The 15,066-nt window shown below is 35.3% G+C and overlaps 1 long non-coding RNA gene across 2 annotated transcripts in view; it reads left to right on the top strand.

Moving 5' to 3' along the window:
* The first annotated feature begins 462 nt into the window (after nt 1-462).
* Nucleotides 463-15,066, top strand: part of LOC138681930 (uncharacterized) — a 31,424-nt gene continuing 16,820 nt past the window's right edge. Inside the window, exons 1-2 of one of the 2 annotated variants that reach the window (XR_011322159.1) lie at nt 463-1,097; nt 10,662-10,776. This is a non-coding gene — a long non-coding RNA (uncharacterized lncRNA). Of the gene's footprint in view, nt 1,098-9,410; nt 9,975-10,661; nt 10,777-15,066 lie in introns of those variants that run through there. The other variant, XR_011322158.1, reaches the window with a different exon arrangement.

The raw sequence follows: 15,066 nt of genomic DNA, 5'->3' as shown, positions 1-15,066 counted from the left end.
TGGTAATACTTTATAGGATATGATTTGACAAGTTATTTACGGTACATAATTTGCTTCTTTTGCTTACATTTAATGTATTATGCAAACAGCAAGTTCAGATCAATACCAACAGAGGGTCAGGAAGATTTTTTCTACAAAGCAACTTGTTTATATGCATCATGAAATTTCTGTTTCTAATATGAATTTTACACACACACACAAGCAAAAAAAAAACTTTCATAGCCAAAACATTCTAAAAATCATATAGCCTGAACAATGTGCAGTCAAAATGACCAGCTCAGTACAGAAAGGTGTTAACTGCCAAAAATATTAAATAGTCTCTTTTGTATAGGGGATGACTGATTATATTAAATGTCTTAACACTCATGATTTATCTCGAAGTTGTGGTTTGTTGTTGTCTTTTAGTTGTGCATTAACAGTCTCACGCAGTAATTGTAACAGACTTAGTAAGGGACCATATTTGGTTATGTGCTTCTTTGTTCCCAATTCACCTGGGCTCATTGAGAGGACTGGGCAGCTCAGGTGGAGCCTGTGGAGGAAAAGGGAGATTGCCCCTTCCTTGGGGGACCTACCATGGGCGCTGCCACAGAGGCGGAGAGACGTGCTGGCGCAGGCAGGGCAGGCAGCGGACAGGCAGGGCTTGGGGCTAAAGGAACACCATGGGGCCCGAGCAAAGCTGGGGAGGGCAGGGGAGGTGTTGAGGTGAGAGAAATAACCTGCCCCCGATGAGACAGCAAAAGCTGTGCATAGGGCTTTTTTCATTATTATTATCTTCTGGTTTTCTTGACCTAATCGCCTTGAGGTTTTTCTGCGTAAAGAGTCGTGTTTCTCTTTCTTGCCCCAATAAAACCTAGCTTTCCTTATTTCAAAGCCCTTACGGTGTTCTGTGGGGAGACACACTGGCACAGCCACCTCAAAGCTCTGGCCATCTCAGGATCCTGTCACAACCCCAAGCTACTGGGTGTAAACCTAAAGGGAGAAACAACTTCCCTGTAACTGCAGTCTGGAGGACTGCGGTATGACTACCTGGAGGCAGCAGTCCTGAGGCACTTTATTCTCATCACAGTGATTTATAATTCTCTTCATGGATTTCCATAGTAGATATATTTTCTGTATTAAGTCTAACTGTGTCACCGTTAGTCCTCTATATCACCTATTTACCACTTCATTCTACTGTCGACAACAGTGGCAAAATAAAATATAATTTGTCTTAGCACACCCAAGTGTTTTTTTAGATAAATACACTAAACAAGGTATGTGATAAAATTTTTATGTGTATGCATGATATTATAGATTTGACCTTCCTAAACCACATTAACCTTTTTCCGTTAACTTCTGAAATACAGTTACAGGATGTTCTGGATATTGTCACAGACTATCTGTAGTTGCAATGGAAATGCCCATTTTGGCAGGTGAATCCCTTTGTTCTTGTTAAAGAAATATTTGGAGATATTCAAACAACGAAAGCAATGTTTAACTGTTGATCACTGTGCTTTAACTTTTACTTACAGTGCTGCCAAGGATACTTACACCCTGTTCTAATAAAAATTTACACTCTTTGAAAACCTGTAGTCAGGGATTTTCTTGCTCTTAAACCTCATGTGTACCATGCAGAAGTTTCTGCAACATAAATGATATAATTCTTAAATGGTGAAGCCATAAAATGGATATTTTATAAAGTATATGACAATTTTTTTGGTGATGCTTCAATACAGAACAATCCCAATTAAATTATACACCAGGCATAATAAGAAATTATAAGGAGGAAGGGAAAATAAAATATAATTTCCTAAATTGCGGTGAAATGTTCCACTGCTTGAACTCCAGGACAAGGAAGATATACAGGATGGAAAATAAAGACTTTGTTTTTCTTGGACTAAAGATAACCTAGAGAGACATGTGCTTGTTATTCCATTGGCCAATTCACAGTTAAAGAGAAAGATATAACTAAAAAAACCCACCCAAAACCCTGAAAGAAACCCTCCAAAAAACCCTCCACAACTTGTAAAACATGTAGAGGTTAATTAGTCAGACTCATAAGCCATCTGATATACTCAAAAAAGAAAAGAAAGAAAGAAAAAAAGCATTTATATAGAACCTTAATGAGGTTTTGTTTTGTTGTTTTAGAACTTTGTTCCATTACCTTATTAAAGTTCAACATTTTCCAGCTAAGGGTTTTTTGGTTTGGATTTTGGTTTGTTTGGGTTTTGGGGTTTTTTTTCAGATAAAGCTGACGCTGAGTTATCTAACAACCATTGGACACTCCATTCCTGAGGACATTTTACTTTGCATTGTTTCATTTTTCCTCCAAAAAGTACTGATCTATTTCTAGTATTTTTACTACCTAAAGGTTTAGGAAATCACTGTGAAGCTGCCCAACCATTGTCACAAGCTGCCAGTGTACAGAGGGCTGTGTCTCTTTTCAAATGTTACTCTGAGCTTCTTCAAGAGGCTAAAGATAATGGGGAAACAGTCTGACCTTACATTCATTTGTGGTTGATGTAACTCATAAACATCAGACTCTTCCCCTCCTTTCATTTTTGTTTGAATACTACTTTTAGCAATGTGAATATTTTAGTTGTCCTGAAAAATATTTGTGTGAGCATTCATTTGGAAGATAAGCATATTAATAATTTCTATTTTTCTTTAATGTATTTTCATAAATGCCTTAAATTATATAGCATCACATTTCTTTACATTAATGGGGAAATTAGCTTTCCCATTAACAAAAAGTTATTTATGGTATTTATGGATTTTTTTTGCTCTGTACAGGAAGATTCAGTGTAAAACACAGATTAGGCTTGAAGATTTTCACTAAATGTGTATAAAAGTGTGTATGTGACAAACACTGGGAGGTGGAATATGCATCATTAACTCTTATTGTAATAGGAAAAAAAAAGATTAAAATGTATTTTCCTTATCTGACAAGCAAAAAGGGAATTTTCATCCTCACTGAATATCTTAGAATGTGGAGGGAAAAAGACACCATGAGAAAATCATATTTTCATGATCATGTATTAAATGAAACTGCGGTAATGATGGTTTCACATCAGATTGTTCTCATGGTTTACAGAAAGAGATTAAAATATGAAAATAAATTTTATTCTCTTGTCATTAATGAATAATGTTATAATGGAATATGGCTTTTTTTAACATTTATGGGGAATTACTTTGGAAAAAATACGGATATTTTTGTGGTTTTTACATGATGTATAGTCTAGCTGCAGGTAGACTCCTCAAAAGATAATTTGTCTTTATAACATATTTTCCAGATTTTATTTAAGTTTTGGTTAGTGACCAACCTCTATTAATCAGTTGTTATGAATTCAGTGGAGATTAAGGTCATTTCAGTGACAGTTATACTGTTATACTATATATATATAGTTATACTAATGATGGAATATTTTGCACAAGTACTAGGGTTTGGGATTTTTTAACTTGGAGACTCACATCTTGTGCTACAAAGAGTCTCACAATTTACATATGGTGGAAACATTTCATCAGAAAAAATATATGACATTAGCAAGACTTAAGCAGTTTTTTCTCTTACACCACAGCAGATCTAAGTCCTTCAGCTTAGGCAAGGTAACATGTTTCAGTTGTATATGAAGTCATTTAGGGCATAAGCACGCGATATCTAGCCCTTGGGGTCAAATGCCTTCTATATTATAGAAAGATGAAGAGAGCATACAAGACATTTAGTTATTATAACTGATTATATGCATATACCAATTTATACCCTGTAAATGTATTCCCATGAGTATCTATAAAGGTTAAGTAAGGCAAGATTTTTTTTTTACCAATTGCAAAACAAACACTGGAAAACAAAATTCCTGCAAAATAAAACTTCTGGGTTTTAGACCAATGCATTTACCAGTTTCAACTACGATGTGAATTTATGCTCAAGTCGCAATCTGGATGCGTAGTAATTTTTCGGTTTTGAGAGATGCTCCTTGAAGAAGATCAATGTAGTAATTTGGTTTCCCTTTGAAAGATGGGCGGACAGACTGTATGATTCCTCGAATAGCAAAGGATTATGCTCACGGAAAGATTTGAAGAGCTGCAGGTAGAAAAGAAGAGGGAAAGCCACAGTAAAGAGCTGAGAATTCATTCTGAAAGATTAAGAGATTGCTGAAAGCTGTAAAAAACAGACAGCTGTGCCTTGGATGCGGTGGAAGGAAGTCCCTTCCTAGGAACTTCTTAGGAGAGGAGTGTGAGGGGTTTGCCGCCATTCAGAATACCACAGAGTTGAATGAAATGGGTCCTGGAAGCATTAGCTTGTTCTAAAGGACAGAGTGAGCAGGAGGAGAGCTGTTATAAATAAAACTTTTTATTTCTAAACTGACCTAATAACTTCGAGAGACATAATTTTAAAAATCTAGTTCAGTTCATCTTCTGTTAAAAACTGTTTGTTCAGAGAGGCGAATTAAATGACGTTGGTCATTTCTGAGGAGTTTAGTCCATGAAAAAATTCTACTACTCTATCTCAAAGCACTGGGAAACTCGGATTTCAGAATAAATTAATAGAGTAGCCTCCAATCTCTGCTGTTGAATATGCAGGATTCAGTAGAGAAATTAATGTAGATAAAGGTTTTCACAACTTCATCTAATGAATTGTGAAGTTCTCTTCTATTCACATGTGCTTAAAAATAATTTTCAGTAAGAACTTTCAATGTGCTTGGACAACTAGCAATTTATTTACAACAATGGAGAAATCTATTTCAAATAAGGTCTGCAATTCAGAAAATTAGTGAGTGAATTAATAAGGAAACTGTATTTACTTACTCAACATATAGAAACCATAAGTTCAATATCAAAAAAAATGAAAGCATAGCAGATTAAAAAACAGTAAAACACACATCTATTCACTTCAATTGCAGAATTTACAATGGAAGTTAAAAGATGTATTAAGATGAAATGGAAGTCTATTTAGAAAAAGAAAACTGTGATAGCGACATCATTAAAAAAGGACAATGAGATATCATGAAATCAAATCACCTTAAAATGTGATAGTTAAAGTCAAAGTTCAAGACTGTGTACCCTACAGAAACACATTTTGTGGGTTTTTTATTTATTTAGGAATTTGAATTGAGTTGGTCAATATCTAGTCATACGCTATGTGTTTAAAAAGCAACATATTTGTGTAAGTGTATCATCATGTAAGACTACATATGAAGCATGGAAAACCTTATTTATTAGTAGTTTAGAGACTTGGCTATTATGTTTTGAGAGATTATTTCCAGGCTTTTATATTGTGCTTTTTGATAGCAATGACTTTTATGTTTGGGAAGTAACTGTGATTAACATTTAAATCAGACAACATTTGTTTTCTGTTTCACTTCATAAAAACTTCAAACATGTTTCCTTTCAGAGTATTTATTTTTACTATTGTTTTGTATTCTGCTTCTTATAAGAAAAAGATTTTATTGCAACCGTAAAATCAGTGAGTAGAAATTTAATTCCTTTTATATGTAAATAAATGGCAGAACTGCACTTGTTTCTTTTTTCTCACAGGACCTATCAGAACCATACTTTAGGTAGTGACTGTGGACTCTCTCTACACATAAAAAATGTCCATTCTCTCTCGTTGTTTTTTGACTAACATTAACTCCTCTCTGTGCTCCAAGAACAATGTTAAAAAAGAACAATTTAGAAGCTCAGAAAAGTACTTTATGCATCTAGCAGGAGCCTAACTTCCTTCTTTCCTGCCTGAAAGATACATAGTTATTGTCCCAGAAGAAATGTCTATGTACTTGCTGCTTAAATACGATTTATTTTTTCAAGATGTGAAAGACTAGAAGTAAAAGTTCTTTAGTCTAGATAGTGAGATAATAAACACAAGAAGTAAAAAATTTCACATTGTTGCATTGACATAGAGACACTGAAACAGATGTCTCCCAGGGATGCATGCTAAAGCATATTTTTCTCATTCCTTAATGTCCTTGCAGATAGGGTACTAGTCATATCAAACCAGAGAAATCCATTTCTCTTCTGTAGTTTGCCTTCATACAGCACTTGAGATGTTAGATGGCTTTGTGTTTAATTAACCCTGCCTCAGCCCAAGTCATTCTGGTTTCCTTCAAGTGAGTCTATATTGGAAAATGTTAGTATCTTCCCAAATACTTGTGTGGCATCAATTTTGCAGGTTACACGTTTTGAGCTACTGACATCAGAGATAGGCAATTTGTAATCATCTCAGGCTGTTAAAAAAGATTAAGTTAAGAAGTTGCGTGCACAGCCTTGATTTTAGCCCAAGACGTACTTCTGTTGAGCCTTTAGTAGCCAGGAAGACTGATTTAACAGAAAGAATGCTGGGATGACAATATGCCCTGTTCTTTGCCTTTCTCCTGTCTTATAGTATCATGCTGAGATTATAGGAACCTAGATCTTTTCTTTGAAGGAAAATATATAAGTACAGATATAAGTACAGACATCAACGCCTTTGCATTATAAATTTATTCAAACCACACCATTGGAGAAAGACTGTTGGCTTCCAGACCCGATGAAACAAAAAGGCTTTCACAGAACTCTGGCATCTTTATAATGCTTCAAGGGACCCTGTGGGTGAACAGTTTCTGTTAGCTTCTATTTACTATGAGAAAGAACAGAATAATGACCAGGAGACCTCTCTGATGAAACCTTCACAGATACTTCTTCTCCATCTCTTCCCTTCTAGACATGCATGTGCTGAAGGGACAATTGGGTCCTACAGCAGAGAGGAAAGGTTCATCAATTCAATGGTAATTACACTACAGTTAGCAACACCCTTATGTCTCATATTCCGTGAGCCTGTCCCCATTTTGTTGGAAAGAATTGCTCTTCTGAAAATTATCTGTAATGCTTCTATACAAGTTCTAAGTTAATGCTGCCTAGTGCAACCCAAGTATTACCTGTTTTAAGATTAAAAAATCCAAACAATGAAGTAAAGTTTTAATGTCACCATATTATTTGTATTACTAATTGAATATTCTTGTTGGTACACAATGGTTCATCTGTTATACTAAGACCTCTGGAGAAAAACAGAAAAATAAGAATGCATATTGTAGTATTTTATGAATACATTGCATTCAAACTATTAGTAAAGTAGAATATTGGTTTCAGAGGACCTGAAAGAATCACACATATCAAAGAAAGGCAAATTCACCAAATAAAAGCCAGTAAGAATTTCATGCCTGGGGCACAAGCTAGGTATATAGTGTGGAAACTGAGAACTGTCATTAGAGACAAATCTGGAAGACAAAGCAGATGAAAACTGCATGATAATTTTAGACAAATACCTACGATAGTTCATGTCTTGTTCATCTTGTTTCTGATTTTCTATCATACCCTGAGGTTTATTTATTTCTAATCTGACAGGGTTTTTTGTCAACTGCCAAAGGAAAAAAAAAAGTTAGATAATGAAATCATGCCCTATGTAATTTTATTTCTGCAAATGTTGCCTTTTTCAGTCCCCACTTTGTTTTGCCACTTTATCTTAGCATCATTACATTTCTTCCTTACTTCTCTTATTTTCCTTCTTTTCTAATGCATCTTGTATTACCAATTCTTCCCATTAATCCTCACACAATTTCCATATTCTGTTCCCCTCTCTCTCTCTTTTCATCAGAAATGAGTGAAATCAACCCAGGAGACCAAATGGCTAGAATAAACACAAAGCAGTATTTTTGTAACTTAGCTGGAGGAATATACATTTTAGGTGGTAATACTATCTGCTATTAACGATTCCTGAAAATTCCTATAAAAAGACCAAATTTTCATGCTTTATATTTCAGCTAATCTTTAAAAAGTAAAAAATGTTTAATGCCAGGAATCAGTCCTAAACTGAACTGCTACCACATGAACTTTCTCTTTTAAGTTTTTATTAGAATAATGCAGCCTGACATTGTGGAAAATAAATGGTTTGTACATTTGAAAAAAATATTTGCATTTTTTTACTACAAAGTTCAACAAGAGCAAAATTTATGGTTTAATGACAGATGGTCATCATGCTGTCAAGGTAGCATGATATCATTTTTACTGTTCTTCAGCAAGTCTGCCCTCATTTAACCAAGATATGAAACTAAATAAAATCTCAATTTTCAAATCTGCAGGAGAAAATTCATTGAATTTTAGAAGATTATTCACACAGAAACTTCATCAGCACTGTTCAAGTATAGAGTTGAAGAGGGTGAATTGAACTTTGCCTGAAGGATGTTTATCTGGCAACCAAAAGATCACCAGAACGGTTACCAGGACTGAAAGGCAGGACATTGTTGCTCTCTTTTTCTCGGTGTTTTTCTATTGGTGCCCTGGCATACAAGTGAGAAAGACAGATGGATGTAGAGTAAGATCTTATCACTGGGACACAGAGTAAAAGCAGCTAACTGAATGTGGAAGAAGCTGTGCAAATTATTAATTGCTGAAGTAGGTGTTGGGTGGGGGGAGGAGAAGAGGCACTATGGGTCTATAGTAATGGCTCGCTGTGGCTGATCATAGACTAAGAATTATTCTTCCCTAAATTACTTTTAAATTTTATTTTCTTCAGTTAGCTGGTTACAATTGTTTCAAAAATGGCTGTGACATCTGTTGTAGTTTAAGCCCAGCCGGCAACAAAGCACCAGGAGGCTGCTCACTCGCTCACTCCCTCCCAGGTGGGATGGGGAGGAGAATCAGAAAGGAGGAAAAAAAAGAAGGCAGAACCTCAATAAGGACAGTGTACTGGGACAACACAAGGAGAGAAGTTACAATAATAATAGTACTAATAAAAAAATAATACAAAACGAGAGCTGCACAATGCAATTGCTCACCACCCAAAACCTGACGCTCCACCACTTCCCCTGCTGCGATACCACTCTGGTCCCCCAGCCCGGTCCCACTTATATACTCAGCGTGACATCACATGGTATGGAATATCCCCTTGGCTAGTTCGGGTCAGCTGTCCTGGCTGTGCCTCCTCCTAGTTTTCCGTGAAAATTAACTCTATCCCAGCCAAACCCAGGACAACATCATACGTTCGGCTTCTGTATTTTATTTCTTCCACCATGCTCATACACATGTGTGAGTAAATAGGAATTCTACCACTTATAAGTTAGACTTCCAACGGTCTTTAAACATTTACTTTGTCAACCACAGAAGAATTTACTAACCATGCTAACTTCATTAACATTAACAAACGTCCCTAAGGTGACTCTGGCATCAGAAAATTGAACTAGGTGATGGTCAGCCTCCCTCAGCTACACTTGAGCTATTGTTGCCTCTCTACCTGCCCTATTGCTAATGTCAGGACTTTCACTTCTGGTATCTTAAGGTGTTTAAGTGTTGCCATGTCACTTCAACATATCTGAAATTAACTGAGCATCCTATGCTCAACTATATAAGGTTTGGTTATCACACAGAAAAAGGCAGAGAGATGATTTTGTGCTGCCAATTTTATGTCCTTTCTCCTTGGCTTTCAGCAGGCTGTAATTTCTTTCATCAGTTATGAGAACATAGTGTGACAAGGTAACTTTCTAGGTGAATTTAGCCATTGCATATACAGGAAATACTGACAAGGATTTGTCAGTCTGAATTGGTAAGTGACTGTACCGTTTCCTAAAGGCTAGAATAAGATGTAAAATTTTCATAATGCTGTAAAGAATGTCTGTGTGATAATTCAGAATTTTCTTCTGGGTCCACAGAGAAGTAATGCATAGTCAGCACCACAAAGAATCTGAGATCGGAAGGACAACATGCGAGAACCATAGAAATAGAGAAAGACTGCCTTAGAATGGAAAAAGCCATACTTTTGATCTCTGGAGTTAATGTAAAACATTGATTTATATGCAATACATACATAGGGATATGGAAGCAGTAAGCATGCATTTGTCTTTCACTTTGGTTGAAAAGAAGAGCCTTGACTGCTTGACCTGAAAGACTGAATATGTTAAGTGCATGTGGTGCAACAATAGAAAGACTTACTGAATAGCTGCTCTAAAACAAGTATCAGATTCTGAAAGGTAAACATTACTTTATTGTGCAATTACTTTATAAATTATTGTGAAAACAGCTAGATGTTGATTATCTCGTTATGCTATAGTATTTAGTGGTGCCTACTATGGACTTTACTGATGTGGCTTGTCTTGTTTAGCAGACACACTCTGCTCTTGCATAACTATATTGAAATTGTAAATCTCATGTGTGGTAACTCAGGAACTGATGAGAAAAAAACCCCACAATTTTCCAGGCAAGGCTCTGGTAAAATATACTTTTTGCTTCTTTAAAGACTTATAAAACAATTCAACAGAATTGTTTGTTTCTAAATAGCAAAATATAGCAAAAGTAATTTCCATTGCCTACTGAAAAAGAAGAAAACATCAAAAAATCCTGTGAACTTATTTGTTCAGAAAAAGAATAATTTTACATTTTTACAAAAGAAGTAATAAACTAAAAAAATCACCTTCCTTGTAAAAAAAAGACAAATAAAATACTACATTATTTAATTAAGGACATTTCATTAGAAAACTAGCTTTTGTTGTTAAATGTCTTTATGATACAAAATTTTAAAAGTACCCATCTAATAATTAACTGATTTCTCAGTGGCTTAGTATGATTACTTACTGGTGCAATAAATTATGGCAGGTGAGGGATTGTGATGAGTTCCATATGTTTTTTCAAGTGGTATCAACTAAACTTGTCTTTTTCAGGACTTACCATATGCTCTGAATACATGACTATGAATACGCACATACTTTGACTGTGAAGTTTCTCAAACCACCATCGTACACAACCATAGTATCTTCTAAAATGAGGGTTATCATGGTAAGATAATATTTTCTTTGTTTTAATAAATATTGAATAAATTGAATCAATTTGTTGATAAATGTGAACAGTTGTTTACTGCTTGAAAGTTTTCTGAATGCATTTCTCAGTACGTTGATAATATTATAGTTGCTATGATGATCTAAGCATATGAGAAATGCTAGTTCAAAAAAAACCCACCACATATTAGATCAGTAAGTTAAATCCTAAACTTCTCTCTCTTCAGTATATGGCATCTTTCAAATAACTGAAACACTAGACATATTCCTCGGGTTTTGTTTGTTTGTTTTTTAAAATGAAAGACATTAAAGTCTCTAACACCTTGTAGACAAATGATATGTAGAAGTAACATTGGAATGTTGAAGATTAGGTAAAGGGTGTGGTACTTTTTAGCGTACTAAATATGTGAAAAATTATCAACTGTGGATTGATGCAGCTGTGAGATACATAGGAAGGCTCCTCCATGTTGGATGGAGCAGGAAAGAAAAATATATGTAGTCGAGACATTGCAATAGAAAGGACCGCTCTAGCAGAGAGAGAAGTATGATATATGGCTAAAAAGAGAAGCATACTTTCTAGATCCCGATACTCTTAGTCAAAAGGTAGAAAAATGTAGTAGGAATCATCTTTTAAATAGGTATGATGTCATGAGAATAGACGGCTTTAACTGCAGCCATTATGGGTAAGTCCTTTGGGCTACTGCATCTGAAATCCTGCAAGCATGTAATGTTCAAATATTTCTAACATTTTTAATGGCCATGTATATCCTCAAAAAAGTCTGAAGGACATCCAGTGTACTAAAATGGGCCCGAGCTTGCAGAGAGTCAGAAAGATTGTTCAAAGATGTCTGAAGTGTCCTTCAGTGGTATTTGGGCAAATTTTTCTTTTCCCTGAGGGGTTCTGTGGTCATCCTGAGAGAAGATTCAGAAGGGCTGAAGTGCGGGGAGTCACAGTCTTCGGACTGAAACGATGAAGGAGTTTTCCTTGGATACTGAACCCTTTACTTTGGCAATGGCTGAGCTTTATTTTTTGGGGGACTGACCTCATGCCATGGAAATAAGTGTAATAATTAGTGTAATGAGGAGAAAGCCCTGCTGTGAAGAAGTGGTTTTAAACTTTCAGCAGAAGACAATGTGGGCTCCTGCTGCTCTCACTGAAAGATGAAAAGGTGGTTTGTAGTCCCAGGGTTGCAATGGTCTATACGGTGTTACCCGAGGCCCTGTAGTGCCCTACCCCATTTCCTTTAAAGAGAAGAAGAGGGCATGCAGGAGGAAGGGAGACAGAGGCATTCTTGAATCTTACCTCATCATCAAATAAGAAATGGATGTTCATCAAGGCCCAGATCTAGTAGATACTCAAGCCAACCACAGTATTTCTGGTCTAGCATTCAACTGTTGTGTACTGGAAAACTTAGGCCAAAATCCTCTGAACCCGATGCCCACTTAAAGGTTTCTCAAGAATTAAGTAATCATTAACTTTAATTAGATTAGACTTAAATTAGCTTCAAGTAATATTCTTTTGCAAGTGTTTTGGGGTTCTTTTTTTTGAACATTCCACATATTTTCCTTCCGTTAATTCTTAAAATATTATGCAGCAAAACAGGCTCTCTTTTCCCCCTGCTCATAGCTAATTATGTTCCAGTTTAAACTACAGAAACACTTAAAAACTGGGATACAATTTGATTCCTTTCATAAAAAATCTCATATATTTTTAATCCAAAAATGCATTTAGCATAAATAAATGAAAGTAGTTTGAATGAATAATTAAACATTAAATTGACTCTATTCCGGGTGTCAAATTCCATAACCTTGACTATTTATTATGCTAATAATACTAATGATTTTGTAACATTTGGCTAAGAATTTTGATTTCAAGATTAATATTCACTAGGGAGTTCCTCACACTCATATCCAAGCTTCATCACAATATTCCACTGCAATATGGGTGGAAACTGTGGGTAATACTTAAAAATGAGGATGATTGCTATTTAGGAGTCCAGAAAAACTTCTAAAAAGAATATTTTTAAATATGTCAACAGATGCATTCACTATCTACTATTGTATTAACAAGCTAATGAAAGGCAAAAGAACCATCTTTCATACATGCCCTAGCTTCCTACCTGATACCAAGAACTGTTTCATTAGAAGAGGAGAGCAAGAGTTACTTATGTCTATCTCACAAAACCACAAATCTCTGTTTGAGGAGTCTATTCAAGGTGAGCGTGTGGGAAATGAAAAGACCAGGAACCTCATATGAGCATAGCAAAAAAATTTTAAAGGGTAAGATTTGTTTTAATATTGGCTGTATAACAGGTAAACAATCAGATTCAGGTGAGACGTTTAATAACATATTTTAGCGTGTTATTTTAAACAGGCAATTTGTACATGCCTTAGAAAGGAGAGTCTGAAGTTTGCTTTTATTAAAAAGACTCTCACTTCCACAATGAAAATCGTTCTGTTAAATGAGATTTTGATCCTCAAATTAGCTCCTTGGTATGGAGAAATAGTCTCTGCTTGCTGTCTTCCCAAACTTTCATTCCTGTCAGTATAACTAATGCAGACTTGGCCCCTTTGTTTATTAGGGTCTTCTTTTAATTAAAGAGCCAGGTCTCAAAAGGCATATCTACCCCCACCTTTTTAACAAATGTGTAGCTTTTGCATATGATATCTCTGCAATTAACTTGTTATTCATTCCTGTGCTGTTTGACAATAGCACTTATATGCAATCTATCATTGACAAAACTGTAGATGATAACTCTGGGAAAACAGGACATCATTAGTCTTTTTGCTGTGAGTATGAAAGAAAAGGGGAGAGATGTAATTAATTATATCGGACACTGTATCTTCACAGCAGCTATCACAAGTTAGCTGGCCTGCTGCCAGGTTAATGAACATCTAGGATGAAAGTAGATGGTGTTGATGACAGCAACGCAATAATGTAGCTTTAGGTTATTTTGCACACACAATCTACTCAACCCCATTTTTGTTACTGAAAGCATCTGATACCTCAAATATGGAAAAATATATCTCTCCTTTTGAAAAGTTACAATGCCCTTTTTTTGAGGAATTTCTTCAGTAAATCAGATTATGCATTTTTCTTAGGCAGAGATTTTCTTCTGAACCACAGAGTTCTACCTGCACTCCTCAAATAGAAATCAGTGAAGCAGTCAGTCATTAAAAAGTATGTCTTTTGGGTGTTAGAGACAAATCATTTAGCTATGTAATTGCAGTTTTATTGCTATCTTGGTTTTTACAAAAATTGTACATCAGTAGGAAGGATTGGACATGATGAGTGTTCTAAAATTATAAGGAAATAAAGGAAGGAAGGAAATGTTGTTCTAATATAAATGATAATTGTTATTAACAGGTTTTTAGAAGATAGAAAAAACTGCGTCATGGAAAAAGGTGCATTTATGTATGAAGTTATTTCTTCAGTACTGAAAAAGAGTTCCCAATTAATAAAATATTTTCAGATTACACATTCCCTTTGCTTTATCTCTCTCATGCATACACATACATATTCACACATGTTAAAGGAAATAACCACGAAAGGCACATCTATACTTCTGGCTTGGCTTACATTTCAACATGGTATGTAGGCCTGAAACGCTGCTTGTCCCTATTGAGTTGCACTGAATCCTTCTAGTGCTTTACATCAGTTGTCAGAGTTGGTTGGGTGTTAAATGCTCTGTATCTTCCCATTCCCAAAGGACAGAATAAAGATGGAAGACAGAAATCTATTAAAATGTTTGGGAGCAGGGGTTGATAGGCCTTCTTTCTTTAATATTTCAAAAGTAAACACATTTCTTAGCAAAAAAGAATACTCTGTGGTGGGGTCAAGGATATTAAAAGGTTTATGAATGTCAAGGAACCTTTTTGAAAAATGCAGCAGACCTCCAGATTGGTAATGAAAATTTATATTGACTGAGACTCACTTGACTTAAGATTTCAAAACTACTTGTGAGTATCAGTGAGAGTTACATCTATTTGATTCTTCTACTTTTTTTTTAACTCAAGTTTTCTCAAGGCCATGAAAAAAGCACAATATGAAAGATCTTTCTCTTCTGAAACAGGAAAAAAAATACAGTAAGTGTCTATGATACTTTTTTCTGGATTCTTTTTTTGAGCTGAGTGAGAGAAAATTTTAGGAGACAGGTCCACTGAAGTTCCCAGTAAAAAAAGTTTCAATGCAAAATTTAAAATCAAGTGAAGTGTGAGATTGACTCAAGCTGTTATTTAATTTTCTTGCCTCTGATTGAACAGGTAATGTGGTAGCCCATGTATTTCAAAC

This window comes from Haliaeetus albicilla, chromosome 25, assembly GCF_947461875.1.
Source record: "Haliaeetus albicilla chromosome 25, bHalAlb1.1, whole genome shotgun sequence".
Classification (NCBI taxonomy): Eukaryota; Metazoa; Chordata; class Aves; order Accipitriformes; family Accipitridae; genus Haliaeetus; species Haliaeetus albicilla.
The sequence above is the reverse complement of the archived record's forward strand: the minus strand, read 5'-3'. Positions and strand labels throughout refer to the sequence as shown.